Source organism: Cyprinodon variegatus, unplaced genomic scaffold, assembly GCF_000732505.1.
Source record: "Cyprinodon variegatus isolate N-32 unplaced genomic scaffold, C_variegatus-1.0 Scaffold358, whole genome shotgun sequence".
NCBI lineage: Eukaryota > Metazoa > Chordata > Actinopteri > Cyprinodontiformes > Cyprinodontidae > Cyprinodon > Cyprinodon variegatus.
The window spans coordinates 752700-771725 of NW_015150811.1; the positions used below are offsets into that span (position 1 = coordinate 752700).

The window sequence follows — 19026 nt, forward strand, 5'->3', positions numbered from 1 at the left end:
TGGGGAGCTGCTGGCCTTGAATGTGGACAGCAATGAACAGTCGAAGGAATACTTTAAGGATCTCCTTAACCTGACCGTCAATCCTTCCTTGGTGGAAGCAGAAACTGAGTTCTCAGTCAGAATTGTCCATCTGCAAGGATGAAGTCACCAAGGTGGTCCAAAAGCTCCATATTAGCAAGGCTTAGGGGATGATAATAATAGTTGAACTTTATTGATTTCACATTAGATAATTTTAACTCTGGATTTACCTCATCCCCTTGGGGAGCAGTTGGCTGCCATTGTGGGGCACCTGGGGAGCAGTGTGGGGTTAAGGGTCTTGCTCAGATCCCCCAAAGTGGCAGTCTTTGGGAGTGGGGCTCGAACTAAGAACCTCAGAATACCAAACTCTATACCCTAAACACTAGGCTGCCACTCCCCCTAAGGCCACCACTCCCACAAAGCCTCCACTCATCCATGAGATTTGCCCTCGTTGACAAACATCTTTAACTTTGCATAGGCATCAGGGGTAGGACACCCAGATTGGACCTGGGGAAGGCATTCTACCATTTTCCTTGTGTTGTCCTGTAAGGGGCGCTCCAGGAATACAAATGTAAGGCCATCTGGTCTCTGAACAAGCAGAGCAGAAGTCGTATTTTCATGCCAGCACAGAGTATTTTAGACTCCAGCAGACATTACCTTTGTCACACATCCTGTTCATTATTTTGATGGAAAGATCTTCTAAGCACAGTCCAAGGCAGGAGAGAGGCTGGTTTGGGGACCAGTATCCCTGCTTTTTATGGATAAAGTGGTTCTGTGGGCTAGAAAGAAAATGGTGACCTCTTCCGGTCAGAGGACAGTTTGTACCTTAAGTGGTGGGGTTCAAGTATCTCAGGGTCCTGTTTACAAGTGAGGGGAGAACTGAGTAGAGGACTAGCTGCCGCTGTAATGTGAATGCTGCACCAGACTATTGAGGAGAAGAGACAGCAGAGCCAAAGGGCAAAGCTGTTATTAAACCAAACCGTCTATGTTCCTACCCTTACCTATGGTGATAAAATCTGGGTCAATACTTGAAGAACAAGATCCCATTAACAAGCAGCTCAAATAAGCCTCACCAGCAGGGGGGGCAGACACTGCCATAAAGATAAGGTAAGGAGATTGGTCATGCTGGAGAGGTTAGAGTAGGGCTGCTTCATCCCCATGTCAGGAGGAATCATCTGAGGTGGCCTGACCAGCTGTTTTGGATGTTCCCTAGATGCTTCCCACCTGGAGTGTTCTAGACATGTATGACCAAGAAGGGGCCCAAGGGCCAATCTAGGACATGCTGGAGGCAAAATGTCCCTTAACATGCCTGGAAGTGCCTCTGACTTTCCCAAGAGAAGCTGGAGGAGGGTTTTTTTTTGATAGAGGGAACATTAGATAACTCTGCTGAGACTGCTACCATCTCAATCTGGCTCAGATAAATTGGAAGGTTTCGACTGAATTTAGCAAGGCAGCATGCATCTGAAAGGGATGATTAAGAGATTAATTACGCCAGTAGTCACAAAGAAACAGTGAAAAAGCAGGAGGCTTCACTGTGTCATTGATTTACATTGGTTCTGGCATAAAATAAAGCATCCTAGGCATTATTACGAGAAGTTATGAGGGACTTTCTTTAATAATTTGGTGTCACCTATGTATTGATTTTGAAGTAGTCAGGAGGAATGCATGGAAATTACTGCTTCTGAGAAAAGCTTTTAGAAGGATACCTAAAATATTCAAATCGCAGTTATGCAGCTTAAAAAGAAACCATGCCAATTTTTTTAAAATAAATTTTGTGTAAAATACAGAATTTAAAGAAAGCAAGAAACAAAGCAAAGATAATTAAGTAATCTGACTTTTAGCAAGTTGGTCATGAAAACTGCAGAAGTCTTACTTTTTGCAAGAGTATGAGGAAAGTATATTCTTTCATCACTCTGTGAACATGTGGTTTTCACTGTATGGTACTTATGATTTAGACCTGGGTAAAATAAATTACACATATTCTATGGTTGATTTTTTTTTTATTCCAGATTTAGTTGTACCTCTTTAAATCCAGATATAATGTAGATGGCATATATAATGACAACCAGTTTTGACATAGTTTGTTGCCCGCAGTTTATTGTTTTTTATAGCTATAAATAGCATTGTGTTTTGGACTTCCCGGTTATGTAAAACAATATTTCTAGTAAAAGATGACAATACTCTGGGCCGTCAAAGTTTTCTAACAGTCACATGATTAATTTACGGAAGTTTGATACTTTTTACCGCAAGAGGTTTTTGATACTTGGCATGAACTGCAATGGAAAAGTCAAAAAAATAAAGTTATAAACCTGGAGAACAAAACCTGACACTCTTATTGTGAAAGGTCTGGCCGGAAGTGGAACACTTCCGTATCTGCAGCTTACCGTCAGACCGCTGTGGTTCTGTCGCCTGAGCTGCTGCTCCGCTGGGAGAAAAATGTTAGGAACTGTTTGGGGCTGCTGAGTCCATTCCGAGGAGGACAAAAGAACACAATAAGATTACAGAGTGGAAACACCTGTTAACGCTTCAAACGGTAAGATGATAACAATAATTGATGGGCTCTTTGTGTTTTTCTTTATGAAAAAGTTTCTTAAATTGAGCTGTTTTCTTTATAAAATAACCCCACAAAGGTGTGATAAAAGCGGAGCGGTTTCCAGTTTAAAAAAAATCCACGGTTGCCTAGGTAACCCTGGGGGCACTGAACGGCTGACTGAGCCGTTAGCGGTGAACTTTATGCAGAAAACTCACACGAATCATTTAATCAGCTCTTTTAAGTTCTGCTTTCAATGAACTCTTAATAAAGGCAGATGGAGAAACACTATCCCTCTTTTATTGACCCAAAAAAGATTTGTTTTGGGCTGCTGGAGGCAACAGGCTGTTCTCCCCTGTTTTATGTATTTCTGCCTCTGTGACCGGGGCTGAATATCCCCAGAGGAATTCAGGATTCCTAATCTGATTGCGTGGACGGTTTAGCTCTTACTTTTAAAAGTTCTATTGGAGCGATTACACATTTTGTGTGTGTGTGTGTGTGTGTGCGCGTGTGTGTGTTCGAAGATGGGTTATAATTTATAAGCTTTCATCTCCAGCTCTGAATAATTCACCCCATAACCAGGGGCGGAGCTAGATGGGGGGCCAGGGGTGGCCATGGCCACCCTTAGCCAAACATTCGCCACCCCTACCAATTTTTTTCCCTCTAATACAGACGGTGGCAGCAGTAAACTCTCATGTTGAATATTTAAAACATTTACATTTCTCATATATTAACACTTACTTGACAACAAAAAGCACTGTGCTTAATTATGCACATCAATATAGTAACATTAAATATGATAGGTACATAATTCCTGCACTTTTCAGAACTATATTTTGTGTTTTATGGGGTAAAGAGAGAATTATGTGTCTCTGCAAGTCAATTAAGAGTTTTCAGTTAAATCATAGATGCATAACTATTTTGATAAAAAAAAACTTAAGTAATATATTTATGTAGATATTAGTACTTGTAAATATTAATTTTATGCAGAATGATTGTGGATAAAAGTAGGTAAGTAATGACAATAGAAGAATTTCAACCAGCTTTTATCTAGAAAGCACAGATGTTTAAATATATGCGTCTATTTGTTAGGAAAGGCTGTAGGAAAGTATAGTTTGTCTTCATTAAAAAAAAAAATATGGATGTTTTGCTCGTTAATTTTCCTTTTGGAACAGGGTAGATTGACCCTGAGGTTCTGGTGCTTATCCACTTTCAGCCACCCCTCAGTCTACATTGGTCGTTTCCTTGCCAACCTTATAAAAACTTTCTGGCTACGCCTCACCCCATCACCCCTAACCACACCATGCTGCTAAAGATCTTTCCATCAGCTCATTTCTGCTTTTCTTTTTTCTTTTTTACACGCACAACATTTAAAGAGTTAATTAACCGTGATCAAGAGCTGTCTGTGTTATCAGATGTACTTCAGATCTGTGGAATCTAGTGGTTTTATATCCTGTTTCTGTAAGATACACATACTGCTATTTGTAGTAGAGTTTTAAAGTCTACATATCTATTATTTTGGTGTGACAAGGGCTTCAAAAAACAAAAATATATATATTTTGCATGAAATGCCTGCTCAGTTGAGTACTTAAAGGGCAAGTCAGTCATGCATTTAGAGTGCTATGCAAATAGCCATATCCTATAAACCTTTTTTTTTGTCTTAACCACAAAGTTAAATTGATTATATCTGACAGAGCAGCTTAACGTTTGTATATTATGAAACAGGGGGAAATGATAAATAGGTTTTCAAAATTGTTTTGAAAATAAGCATCTGTAAGATGTGGTCTATTTATTTTAAGTCCCCTTTACACTGATATGCCAAAATAAAATCTAGTGAAACGAAGTTCCATCCGCGGTCAGCTAATAGAGTCGGCATTCATTCTCAGTATTAATACAGCTGTTCTTTAAAGGTCTCAGAGGCTAGCTCAGATGAAAACCAATAGTGTACCTAACAGGTCGGAGAAGTTAGTTGGGTTTTAAAACATTTGATAAGCTGTAGACATGTCATGGTTGGTGCACAGAAAATTCAAAAAGTAAACAAATACCAAAATAAGACTATCACACAAAATTTAGTATTGTAAACACAAAAATTAGACCAGAAAACAGAATCAAAAATGAAGGGTGACACTCAAACACAAGCCTGGTGTAACAAAATCAACCACAGGTTAAAGGCACACAGTGTAACTTTTGGCCACTAGGAGCACTAGACTTGTCACTGCCCACATTTTGCTGCTACTAAACATAGAAAACAATAACAAAGATATATGACTATATACTAGGAGCAAAGTGTTAACTCACCAGTCTAATAATAAAGTTGAGAAAAGAGAATCGGTTTTACATCTGGCTTCTTCTTTCAGCCTGCGCCACTGAACAAACTCCTTTGCAAGATCAACATGTTTTTCCTCGCGCACAATTCCTTACACCTTTTCCCTTTTTAGCCTTCCAGAAGGTTTGAACATTTTCCTTGCCTCAGCCATGACCAGCAGTCAGGCAGGCGGAAAAATAGTAGAGCAAAAGCCTGAGCTCCATGACGATTTAAGAGCCTGCGGCCGTAAAGGGATACGTTCTTCCTGGTCACGTGACCTGGCAGACGATGGTGCGTCTTCTCCCAACTTACATAGGCGGTATTCCAAGAGGGGAGCCCCACTCGTAGCATTGACAGTGTCAAGAGATGTATATTGCCCTGAGGAATCATTTAAAATAACTTATATACATCAACTAATCATTATAACTTATCAAGGCTGCACTTTAAAAAAATGAAATTGTCTAGAGAGCTGTTCTTAACGAAATTTCTTTTTGTTTACACTTATGCATACAAGATGACAAAATAAAATGTGTCTAACTCTTTAGGTCACAAAGTCTGCGGTGTGCCTTTAGGAAATGCTGCGTCATGTAAGTGACCTTTTGGCATCATAGAAGAATCAATAAATAGATAATAATTAAATAGCTCTAGGAAGGAAAACACTTAAACAGACAAGCTCTGAGCCATTTTTATCTCAAAGAATGAAAGAGAGCACATACTGTAAAGTTAGAGGTTAAACTAACAAATACTGCAGAATGGTAGAATAGAGATGTGTCTCTATGTCCTCCAGCAGCCTAAGCCTATAGCAGCATAACTATCTCAGCATAACCTGAGCTATTTTAAATAAAATATTTATCAAAAATTAAAGTTTTAAGCTTGGCTTAAAAAGTAAACCTGCATCACAGACTAAAGCAGGTACTTGGTCCCCCAGGAGAGGAGCCTGATAACTAAAATAACCACCTTCCTATTCTACTTTTAGAAATTTAGGAAACACTAGTAGACCTGCAGATTGAGAGCAAAGTGCTCTGTTAGGAACATAAAGAATATCAGATCTCTGATATAAGCTGGAGCTTAGTCATTTAAGGCTTTATATATGAGGAAGAGAAATTTATCCATAGATAGTAATTCATTGCAATGTCTTTGGTTCATCCCACAGGTGTTGATGTCCATCTTGTCTTAGTGCCCTGGTGCACTTACGCAGAGCTAGTTTGCAGATTGCATTAACATGCATTTATTTTTGGAACTTGTAACATCTTTTCTTTTCATGTTTTGATGTCCTTGTCTGATTTTTTTGTGTTTTCCAGCCTCATTGTTGTATTTCCAATACCTTTTCAATTTGATGTTGATTCATATATTTTCAGGACGTTTGCACCCCTCTACTCACATAATCATCTGAAAATGGAAAAAAAGTGGGAAGAGAGATTTGTGTCCATTTCAGCTGACAAGGCAGGCGAAGAATAACATTGATGAGAGAACAAATACCCTATAGTAACTCTTGAGGAACTGCAAAGATCCACAGCTGAAGTTGGAGAATATGTCAACAGGAAATTGGCCATGTAATTCCACAAACCTTACCTCAGTGGCAAGAATAAGTCAGTCATTAAAAGAAAGTGATCCCGTTTGCCGTCTGCCTCAATCCATGCTGTGGGAACAGCAATTATGCACAAAATGTTTTTTTTTTTTTTTTTAGAATAGTAAGTTACCATTTCGTTACCATGAAGACATAGTTTCACTGATAACCATAGTAAAGGCAGTGTCATGTTGTGGAGAATATATATATTTTTTAACAGACACAGGGAAGTTGGCCAGAGTTGATAGAAAGGTGGCTGGAAATGTCTGAGGTTCTCATGCTTATAGAACAAAAACCATTGTAATACAGACTGACAATGGAAAGGTTTAGATTGGTTATCCTCTTTGCTATAGATGTATCTCAGCTCTAGCAAATCTGATTCAAAAAATTTGAAACACTGACCCCATTTGCCATTAGGTGGATCTTCATAATTGATTTCAAGGGCCTATAGTATACAAAACTAACACTTTTAAGCTTTTAACTTCATTATAATGACATTCTTTCATCAAAATCATTCTTGAAATGGCATTTCGCCTGAATCATGCATGTCTAAGTAATCCTCATGAGTTCGGCAACCCCTTCCTGTCCTGTCAAAACGAGCAGTTTTGGAACATGGTGATAATAAAGTACCTTCCTGGAAGCTCCAACCTTAACCTCATGCCGCCCACACTGTAAACGAACAACCACTTTCTCTGATCAGGATGGGCTGATTTGAGGCAGAGCGCAATGATTGTGGTTCATAGTTTGTGTCTTTGGCAGCTAATCTCCACTGTTGACGGTCACTATTTTTTTAGCAGTTGCCAAAGTTGAGAAAATCTGTTAGTTTTTTTTTTTTGGCTTTGTTCAGCCTTCAGTAGTGGTGTGGTACTGTGACATCCTGAAATGAGAGGCATTCACAGGGGGAAAGGTGGCTTTGCTCTGAAGGCAAGTGGTTTTCCTTTGGGGTTAGGGGAAAAAAAAATATTTTTTGGCTGTTAATGTTTGCAAATGCTCTCCATCTTGTCAACTTGAGATTTTTTGCACAAAGAAGTGTGTTAAAGATAAACCCCATAAACACCATCAGCTGTCATCACATCAAAAGTCGGGGATATGCAAAACATCCAGTCGGAGGTACTGAATAGAAATTCAGGCCGCACTTTTCAGGTTTTTCACATCTTGAACAGCATGCATCTCTTGTCCTCCCCCCCGCTGTTTAAATGATATCTACTGTGTTGGTCTATTACAAAAAAAAAAACTCAAATAGAATACAGAAGTTTGTGGCCTTTACATAACAAAATTTGAAAAAAGTGCAAAAGTCGTGTAGTTAAACTACAGGAAGTGAAGAAAATATTTTGTCACTACTTGTTAATAATGCTTCTTTCTTTTGTAGCTGACTAGACGCAGCCCTGCTTTAGGCAGGAACTAAATTACTGCACCTGAGGGAGAAGCTAAAGTAAACTGCTGAATTATCTTTTGACGGATTTTTAATGCTAATTATCAACACAATCAGCCCACTGATAATTGGGGTAATCATTCCAACTGTAAACCATGATAAGCAAGGCTAAGGCTGGCATTCGTTCTAATGAAAACCCCTACTGTGCAGAATTGCAGGTTTTATGGCTTATTTGGATATAAATGTGGGGTATTTTTCTAACTCTTCCACTAAATGATGATTTGGCAAAAGCTTAAGACTTGATTTCTTGATACTTCTTAAAACATATTCTTGCTCCCTTTTATTTTTGAGTTCTTTCAAACCCCTCCTTGTCCCTTTCAAAGCCTTTCATAATTACTTCCTCCTTAATCGCTGCGTAATGAGGTGAGGGAGACGGTATCAAACAGGGAGCTTGTTGTGTAGATTATATCAGAATATGAGTCTAAAGATTAGTCAGTGCAATAACCATATCTCCAAAGTATGGTATTTTCATAGGAAGGCCTAGCATTAACATCTGGAAGGCCAGTTGTTTAGTTGATACTACTTGCAAAAATAAAATTAGCTGCTGCGTGTTGCAGCATAACTTGTTTTACAGGAACTAATTTCTTTCAGGACTTGGCTCACCCTATCTAGCCCAGCTGTGTGTGAACATAGCTGCTAAAGATGGATAATTATGTGTTGATGTACTCAAGTTTCTACACACCCGTCACACGAACCAAGAGTAAATTCAGAATGCGCTTCTTCTTGCGACGGATTAATTTCTGGTGCTCATGCGTTCTGCTTGTCAGGCCGAGTTGCTACTAGAAACATCCCCTTGTGGCCTCAAATGAGAGGGACAAGTGCATTTGCTCGCACACACGGTTGTTCACTAGACTATATTGTTCAGATGCTTGGCAGTACTGGCAGCACTGAGTCACTATTCACACCTAATTGAAAGTAGGCTGAAAGCAGCAGTGTGTCTGTTGATGGGGACATGACTCAAGTCCTTTGTGTGTGCCTGTATTTTGCAGCAGCTCTTTGACGACAGCATCTTAATAGAAACAAGGAAAATGTGAAGGGAAAACACTGGTTACTGGAACTTGGAGTGATGAAGGAGCCATGCTATGTTAGGAATTTCTATCTAGTCAAAACATGATGTAATAGGTTTACCCCAATCTAAAATGCAGTACTTACCACACGGATATTGCCAGAAATTGCTTAACCGGTTATTTGCTGAACAACCAGACAGCCACCATTCAGAAACCTGCAGTTGCACTGCAAATCATCCGTAAATTAACAGAACTTCCTTGTGTTCATTATAGGTCAAACATTTATGAGAAGTTTAAAAGTACCACGGTGCACATGGGAGTTTTTTGAATGTTTCCTGCAGCAGCTGTATTTGTTGGTAGATTTGTATGCTGACAGTCGATCTTTTTAAAATTAGTCTGCAAATTCATCTATTGATGATGACAGCATTATTAGTCCCAATGAGCAATGCATTCATACTGTGTACTCTTATCATGCACATTCAAGCCTAATGCTAGGGCTTAAAATTATTTATCATTACATATATTGAAAATAAAAAAAAACAATAAATAAGTCTTGGTTTGTTTCTTTAAAAATGCTACATAACAGAGGTGCCAAACTTATGTTCTCGAGGGCCAAATACTGTAACTTGAATGTGCGCATGGTCCAACACACCTGAATCAATTAATTGAATTACCTCCTCGGTATGCAGTTAAGTTCTCCAGAGTCATCTTAATGATCTGATTATTTGTCTCTGGAGTGTTAAAGCAGAAACGTGTCTAAAAGTTGCAGGACACCATCCCATAAAGACTGGAATTTGACACTCCTGCTCTATATGGTGGGTATTGTCCTTGATGTGAGGGTGAAGGGCTTGGAGAAGGGATTAACTATTGTCCTGGCAACAACCGTTTTTTGCTAACATTGAAATTATATGTTTCTTCTTGCTAATCATAATTTGAAAGTGAAAAATTATAATAGTCACAAATAGAGAGATGAAATTTAAAGTCAGGGTCATCCTAAATTTTTTTTTCAAATTATATTCCTGTTTTACACATAGATTAAAGGGGCGGGGTCCAGCATAGCAATCGAGTGGTAGCCACATATATGTAAGATAGGTTGATAATTAAAGAGCTATTACATTTATAAAGAACATTTAAGTAAGTGCATTTATTACTAAAAGTATTTTTTTCATTTTTGCTATTCTGGTATTTGTAGAACAGCTCTAGCTGCATAAGAAGCTGGTGTTAGCTGCTTAGCTTGCCAGGTTCTCTGCTCTGATAAAACTTACAGTCAGTTGCTTAGCAAACATACTGATCACAGCTTTAGCTTTTAAACTCTATCGCTGCAGTCAGAACATCTTTTGTTTCCATGCTATGGCTTTCCAAAGAGCCGAATATGTGGTCTCTGTAAGCAAAGAGGAGGCGTAGCAGTATAAAGCAACAGCGAGGGGAGGGGGAGGAAAACCCCAGTCAATTTCAGACTTTCTCTTGTACCACATTGAGAAGACTTTGAACTGTAGAAATAGAAAAGCTAAGCTTATCAGTATAAATTTAGAACCCCGGTTTAAGATCTTTTCTTGTTCCATGAAGTTTATTATGTGGCTCTTTTTTTAACCTTCATAAATCTCATTTACCAAGTTATCTTATTTCTTCCAGATAGAATATTTTAGGCCTAGACTTTTGACTAAAATTACATAATTTCTATTTACTTATCTTTCAGAATTTTAATTTCAGCTGAGATTTAGACCAATAACACTCCTTTCTTACTACATTTTTACTAGCAAAATCTACTTTAAATCTGTTAACTGAAGTATAATATTTTAGAGCAGTTCTGACCCCCAATTTAACATCCACTGTTCATGACTGCCTGTCCCAATGCCCGATCAATATTCTTATACTTCACATTTACACAATCAGACAAGTATTTATGAATTAACTTTAGCTATTAGTCTCTTTATCATCTTATTTTTAAAACATGTTTTTTTTTTACTTTAAGTGGTATCAAGAGGCTAACTTTCTGAACAGACCAACAATGGTCGCTACATCCCATCATTTTAATAAAGCAAACTTTGTTTTCATTTAAACGAAATAAAACAGTAATAGCCTGTACTGAACTTAAACAAAACACACTAGAAAAGAGCCCATGTTTCATTTTAAACATTTACATTTTTAAGAGCTAAAACAAGAAAAAAACATGTTTTTCTGTCACTATTTAACGTGATGGTGTAGGTACCCGATCTGCCTGTGTGATCAGATCTGATCGGGCCCTGCCCATGCCAGTAACGTTACACAATATGATGAACCAATCGTTGCCACAATGAAGGAATAAATGGGATGTGTTTGATTTCAGAGGCTGCATTCTCCAAGGACCCAGTCCAGGTAGAAAATAAGTAGAGTTTTGGCTATGGATTCAAACAGGTCCAGCCTTCTCCGGCTTTCACCAACTGTAGGCTCTGTTGCCTAGCAACCATAACAGTTGACACACAAAGCAGCCAAAGAATTGATGCTGAACTTCTCACTACTGTTCTGGGTGCTACTAACATTTTTGAGGAGCTTCAGCAGCAGTACCGTCGTCATGAATATCATATTTATAACTTCCACACTGCAGAGATATTAGTATCAGTGCTTAAATGTCAGCAAAACCCATTTGCAGAGGGACAGATAAAACCTTTCAATAAACCAAACATTACCCACCACATATCTGAATCAATAAGCATTTAAAACAACCATTTTCATTCATTTCAGATGGAACTACTCACATACTTGTATTATGTTAAACAGCACTTACAATATTCACCACTGTTCGGCGGGATTTCCATTTTTCCTCTGAGCACGGAGCAGCCAGCTTGCTCTGAGTTGCAATGAATCATGGGATACCTAAGGCTACATAGGATACACCGGACCCGTCCTTCAAAAAGAGTAAAAAGAAGGCTGTATTTGTTGGTTGCATATCGAGGAGTCTTCCAATCCGATTGGGGGCCTATAACTCCGGGCTATAAGACAATCGGACGACTATTCTGGCCTTCAGAGGATGAGGCGTCTGAATTCGAACTCAGCAATGACTATAGCATAATGCAGAGTTCTTGTGCTAAGTCAGGAGCATCTGTCATGGTTTGTCTAATGATCGATAAACCTTTTCCTGATAGAAGATAAAACTGAATTGATCTGTTTTTGGTGAGCTAAGACCATGATATAAAGGGAGAGAGCTGGTTAGCTCCGTGGCTAGCTTTGCTTAATAGCTAACAGCTTAGTCTCTTGCAGCTCAGTCAGTTAGCCACATTAAGCAACACAACTTCTAACTATTTGTCAACAACAATCGTCCATTTTCTACAAGTAGAATAACTGTTGTTTTCTTTGTCTTAAATCTGCACAAAAGTCATTTTTTTTTTAAATATGTTCAATTTGTCTTCTCCTGCCCTCAGATCTTAAAAAGAAGCACTGAGACCTTTTTGTGTCACCTTGTTAAATGGTGGAGATCAGTTTGTCTTAAGCAGTACTTGCCTTCAGAACTCAGAATAATTGTTTTCTACTTTCAGCTACTTTAGGTCACCAAATGAAATCTAAAATAAAAACAAATGTAGGTAATTAAAAGTTCAGACCCCTAAAAAGATTCTTATGAAACTAACGCAATTGCAGTTGCAGCTTCTCGCAGTGTTGCGTACTCTGCTGCTATGACAACCAGAACTCCTAGTGTACATGCAGAGAATTGGCAATCTGTAATATGTGATGAAAGGAGAGATCAAGCAGGACGTCCTGCAGCTCTGATGACAGGTGATGCCTGATCAAGGTCGTGAAAGACTGGCATATCCAGTTGTACTCTTTCAACATAACATAGTTTGGGGACTTATCAAAACCTTCTAGCAGGCTCCTGAGGTGAGAGGCAATAATTCCTAGTTCATAGTTTGAATAGTTATGTCATAACCCTTCATAAAGGCCTCAAATATTTCAACATTTCCTGCATCCACCCATACAGCCTTCTGCTCCAGCTTTCTCTGAAATGCTCTTACCTTAGTGGACAGGTTTGTTGCCGTTATTTTAATGAAGCCTGGTTATGGCCAACAGTAACTGGTTTTGAGTAATATAAGGCATGTTTGAGAGCAACCGGTAGTTGCCTAAATTCTGGTCAGAAGATACATCAATTTAGCAAATTGTTTATTTTTTTTCAAAAATGATTTGGCGACCTGCAACCCCAATCGGGGTCGGGACCCCGAGGTTGAGATTGGCTGTTATAGAGGGCTGCGGGGTAGAGTAAGGACAAAGGGGGATTAGTGCAACAATGTTCCAGTTACATGTTTACCTTGTAACTTGGTGCAACCCTTATTTACATGTTGAAACCCATAATGCCCATAATGTGTTTTGAACACTTCTATTAGAAGGTTTTAATATTTCATCTTCAATTACTATTTTAATTTCTTTATTTATGAGTACTTGTGTTTGGTCTCTTGATTTTTATTTTTGTTTTTTTTGTCAGCTAAGTATCTTTCTTAAATTAAAGTAGCTCCGAGCCTTTAAATGAAACATTCATCACCTTCACAAAGAACCCCCTTGAAGGAAGTTGTAGCATGTTTCAGAGCAGATTCATCCAGATTAAATGAAAGTGACGCAGAAGACTGATTCTAAACAAAGATATGATCCCACATTAGTGTGATGAGATTCATATGAAATGGGTCTTTAGCTATGAAGAGAAGAGGCAGAAACCAAGAGACCCATTAGATTGGTTGAAGCCCTGCTCCTTTTCTCTGCTGTTGTTTTTTCTTTACTTCCTTTACTAATGCATTAATATACAGAAGAATAAGTAAGAACAATTCTTACAAAGATCTGGCTATTTGGTGAATCAATGTCCTCTGTTTAAGGAACTTGATTCTAAAGTTAATTTTTGCACAGAGGTGCCTACTATTTACCTGACGTTAGGTCGATTTGTGACGTTTTACAGCCAAAGACCTTACAAAGGACATTCTTTTTTATTTAAAGTGAAACGAATGCAAACAATGGCAGTTAAGGGTATCTGTCTGTTTAATAAAACCGTTGTTTTTTTGTTTTGCCTTGCAAAAGAGTTCGTACCTCTTACACTTTTTTTACATTGTAATATTATTTGCTACAGCAACACAAATATATTGGTTATTGTGATGTTATACTATACAACTGAAGTGGACTGTGCCAGACACAACCAAACCCGCTAAATTTAGTACTAGTTCAACAATAGGGCTTGGCATGGTTCAGTTGTGTCTTGGTTGTCTGATTAAAAAAGAGCGCATGAGAAGACTGCTTCATCTCTTGTTTACAGTCAGCTGACTAAGCGGGTTTTCCGGCTTTGCAATTCATAGATCTCTTCACCTGTTCATAACATCAACTTCTTCTCAGACTATTAACAATAAATGGCATCAAAAGAGCGTGGTGCGACCTGGGATGATGCCAAAGCCAAGGCTCTCATTGAAATTTGGGCGTAGGACGCTATCCAGACACATACGTTTCTGAATGTTATGGGGGCTGCCTTTTTTGTTTGTGTAATTCCCTCCTTGAGAGCTGTAGTATCATGGACCGTCGGTAGGAGATGAGGAACCATGCTAGCGGGATGTTTAATCGCCGTACTCTGAACGGTTCGGTTTCAGAGAGGTAGTGTAAATGGGGCAATAGCTGGCCATAGGGAGTTAGTGTTATGTTCGACAAATGGTATTGTCCACAGTGGAAAACTGATGTTTACCCGACTTCAGATTTTCATTTGTTATAAAAATAGAAAAAAAGAGATTTTGATAGCACAATCATCCATATCTTTTTGTTCATCAGTCGCATAAGGTCACTGTAGAAAAATTATGTTTGTGGTTCTAGTGCGACAAAATGCGGAAAACTTTCACAAGAACATGTATGTTTTAGCTCCGATGAAATGTTTGCATTTGTAATATGTGTATCCAGTTTTGCTTGCATTAAGTTATTGATAGTGTAAGGATGAGGATGCTGCATGGACAAAAAAGTTCTTAAACATAGCTAATACGGTAAGATGGATTCTTTTGTTTGTATTTTGTGAAGAACATGTACGTTTTTAGTCAAATGTTTGGACTAACCAAAATCTCTGCGCCTGGATGGGCCAGACAAATCTTTTATTAGAAACGCTGCTGGTCCTAATATACCCAAACTGTGAACTTCCTTAAACACATACAGAAGTACTGAGAGCAATAAGGAAGGTCCTAAATCTGCCTTTCGCAGTCATATGAAAGCATATTTCAAAGTAACCAGAAATATTATGGGCAAAGTACCAGTGGTGTTTTAAAATGAAACAAAGGCAGTGGTTCTTGTGGCTGGATAAAACCACACTGACACTCTCTAGACTACCCGCCCTAGTATGAGTAATGGCTTGACCCTGCCTTCTGGATTTTTTTGCCATGAGACACAGAGAAAGAAAAAAGACCCCAAGTCTTGTTGGAAGTTAAGGGTTTGTTAAGGAGACCAGTTTCTTTCACAAGGTGTAACACAATAGGTATAAAAATCCTCAAGCACAATAAAATCTAAACTTGTAGGCTAATGAGAAAACTGAAGTGAATAAACAGCAGGCAGAACATCACAATTGACCTTTAAAAAGGATCTGAGACATGAAATACTATTTCATAGCAATACCAGGAAGTCTTGCATAGAGTATGAATATGTTAGTGCTTGTTTTAGAGTGTGAGGCAGATAGCCCCACCACCCCCAAGCCATGGCTCCCTTCTTCTAGTCAGTCTCGTCCTCTATCCCAGGCAACAGAACGATCCATTGTGGAGGCAGCACAGAGAGCCTGTTTACTGGCAGCTCCCAGAGTGTGGGTGGGAGGGGGAGATGAACAAAGGTGGGGGAGAGCTGAACAATGCAAAGAAGTAAAATGGATTTTATTAAAAAACTGAATATTTAATGAGAAGAAGAAGAAAGTCTGTTGTGGGTATGAACAAGTTGTATTAGTGGTGGGTAACCACTACGATTTATCAGGAGGTTGAGGGTTTGTGTTGGTATTGGTCTCAGAAAAGCTGCACAGCCATATCAGTGTTTGTTATCTAGTTACTATCCAAATGAAAGTTTTTTTTATCGGTAAAGTAGTGTATAAAATATCCACTGAGCTCATCTTTTGTGTTATGCATTTGTAAATATAAGTTCCACAGGCTAAAGTTAAAGTTTGCTTGTATGGCTCGGCCTAGATTTACTTAAAAAATATACATAGGATCAAAGAGAAGAATAACGGGGATTGGCCGGAACACTATATTGCTGTCTGACTTGTTGATATTTTAAAAATTGCTAATTTTCTGTGATTTTTATGCACAAACGTCTTGGTGATTTGTAAATAAGTGTTTAAAAGGTAACATCCAGTCATTGGCAAGTCTTTCTGATTGACATCAGAGGCCAGAGGAGAATGGACCAACTGGTTCTAGGTAACTGATTGTTCACACTAGCTGAAAAATCATTCAAGGGATGCAGCATACCATTTCTGAATGCATAATACTTTGAACTTTGATAGGTTCAGTGGTAGAAAGCAACTTTAGCAGTTGTCACACAAACACCAAAATAGACGAGAACAATTTTGTTCTGTTTTGTCTGCTTTGATTTCAGCTGCAAAATTCAGACAGTAAGTTCATAATTAATGGATCTCAATCCAACAAAGTGTTTCAAGCTGCAGTTTAACAGCCAGTTTACATCATGGATGTGCAGCTAATGGATTTGTAGAAACGTTGCAATAATACAATACCAATAAGGTAAGATATGGTGCCTGGTTCTAGTACTATGTGGCTAATTAAGTGGACTGGTGGGGTAGTTTTCAATGAAATTGTGAGTCACTACAACACCTTTGGTTTAAGGCTCTTAAATGCACCGAAACAAACAAACAAAAAAAATGAAAAGCACTCAAAAAGCACAGACCTCCGCCAAGCAGCAAAATTTGCCCAATATTGTGACTTCCAATTATAGCTAAAAGTTGCATATGATCTGGATCTTTACCACATTTCAATGAATTATTCCTTGGCATGAGGTGCAGTTTTGGTAATGATTTCCTTACAATCCTTTCATAAGTTTATAAATAAGGCACAGCATGTGCTTGCAGCCTCTGGTGCTTGTTCTGCTTTCTCGTTTGATCAGCAGATCAAGACTTCGAGGCAGGAATGGCTCATCTTTCCTTTGTTTTTTTTTTATCTTCAGTATAATACTTCTGGACTTTTGTGAGTCTGATGCTGAAGCTGTCAATACTCACTTCTGCCACTCTCTGGTTTAGGGGGGAACTGCTTGTTCTGCCAAATAATCCTAAATAATCCTTAAAAAAATCCTGCATCCATGGATTATCACCAAATTTAATGGATTGTTCCTTGGACTAAGGCAGGGTCTAAAATTAACACTCGCCGGACGTGACTAAATTTTTAGTTTGGCAGAGCTCCATTTGCCACAAAGTGATTAAATGTTTGGACCACAGTTGCGCCTCAATCACCTTCTTTCAGCTTTTATTTTTGCAGATCTCCCCTTTGTCCCTTTGTTCCTCTGCTGTCTGTTCCTCACACGCCAGTAGACCGATATGCTTACAGAGAGCACAACCCCAACACCCTGTCATTTTACAACAACTCCGCCCTTAGTCAAACTGTGGAGGTATATAGTCGGAGCAACCAAGCCTTCGAAGGGAAAACAATGCCGATGAGGAGGAAGACTCGCACGAGAGAGATTGGTTTATTTATGACGATGATACTAAAGAGAACAGACACAATTAATTTGTCGCTGGCTGTCAATCTATGAAACTGGAGAGCATCTGTGAACATAAACGCAATAAATGCCACTTTCACTGAATTACCATGCCTCAGGCTCAATCAAAACAACCCATGCCACGGCAACTGTTAGTGCGCTGATGGTTATATCATCACAAACACACAAAGATAAGAATATTGTTTTGCCCATGTGTGTCCCCAGTGGATGAAAGGCTATGCTTTTATTTATGGAAAATATAACAAATGAAACCTTATTTTTAATGGTTTTATATGGTTTTTAAATTTAATAAAATTCTAAATTACAACTTTATTTAATAAAACTACATTAAATTTTACTGTAATGTTGTTTGAATTTAACATAATGCCCTAATGAAATAATATGTTCCTTAAAAATATATAAGAGTAAATTATTATTATTTTCTTAAATAATTTTATCTTCCATCGGTCCACTTGGCCGGAGATTCAAAAAGTTAATTTCAGACCCTGGATTGAGGTGCACCTTAGGTAAAAATTGAATTTAAATCCATACATAACCTCTTAAGGTATTGTGTACACAGACAGACAAACATAGATATAAACTCTCCTAAAAACAAAAACTCTTTGGCGAAGGTAACTATGAGCAGTAACAAACTCAAGATAGCTTTACAGTTGTAGCGGATCCTAATGGAACATCCATTCTTTTTGAAGTTTGTCAGAAACTTGCTTTGCTTTGACTTCCCCAAAATAAAGGGCTTTCTTTGCATGCATACAAGTCAAACTGATCTTGGTCAAAGTTTGAAGAATGACTCTGGAAGACTGAAAAGGAAAAACCCCCATGAGAAAGGTGGTCAAGCTTATTTGAGAGGCTTTGTAAACAGAAAACGAAACCTTCACATGCGCTAGATTCAACACATTGAAACCTTTCATACTCGTTAAAGGAGTAGCATACTTTATTAAATAGACATTTTTGAAAAAGTGGTGAAAGTGAAATATAACTTGAACTAAATTCTTCACGTATTGTTTTCTGCTTCGTGTTTTAAACAAAAAACAAGAACAGACAATTTAGCAAGAACTGCAGATGCCTAGCAATTTCACATCTGTCTTTTTTTTTCTCCTTTTAAATAAAGATCCAAACATGTCTCAGTGTGGTTGACAGTCAACACCCACACAAAAATCGCTGAAGTGAAGACTAAAGTCTTGGTCAAAGCTGCTGAATGAATAAAATGTCTCGTGTCCTCAAATATCATTTTCAGACTGTTCATGTGCGGTTTATGAGTAACTCCCAAATGACTGCCGAAGACCAATCGGACTGTAATTCATTTTGTTAACCGTTTTGAAGTTCCTCAATTCAGAAATAGGAACTGTGTTGTATCAGTGAGCCAAGAGCAAGAGACGCTGTCCCTATAGCCTGTGGTCAGCGCATTAGCAGGGGAAACATTAGAAAGGAAATGAAGTGTACTGTTGTTTTTTTTAACACAAACACTGAAAATTTTTTTTTTCTTCTTATACT

At 38.3% G+C, this 19026-nt stretch overlaps 1 protein-coding gene across 1 annotated transcript in view; it reads left to right on the forward strand.

The window, feature by feature from the left end:
• The first annotated feature begins 2421 nt into the window (after positions 1 to 2421).
• arap1 (ArfGAP with RhoGAP domain, ankyrin repeat and PH domain 1) overlaps positions 2422 to 19026 on the forward strand; it is an 82124-nt gene continuing 65519 nt past the window's right edge. The window contains exon 1 of the mRNA XM_015386180.1: positions 2422 to 2551. The gene's annotated coding sequence lies outside the window, so the exon portion shown is untranslated. The remainder of the gene's footprint in view (positions 2552 to 19026) is intronic.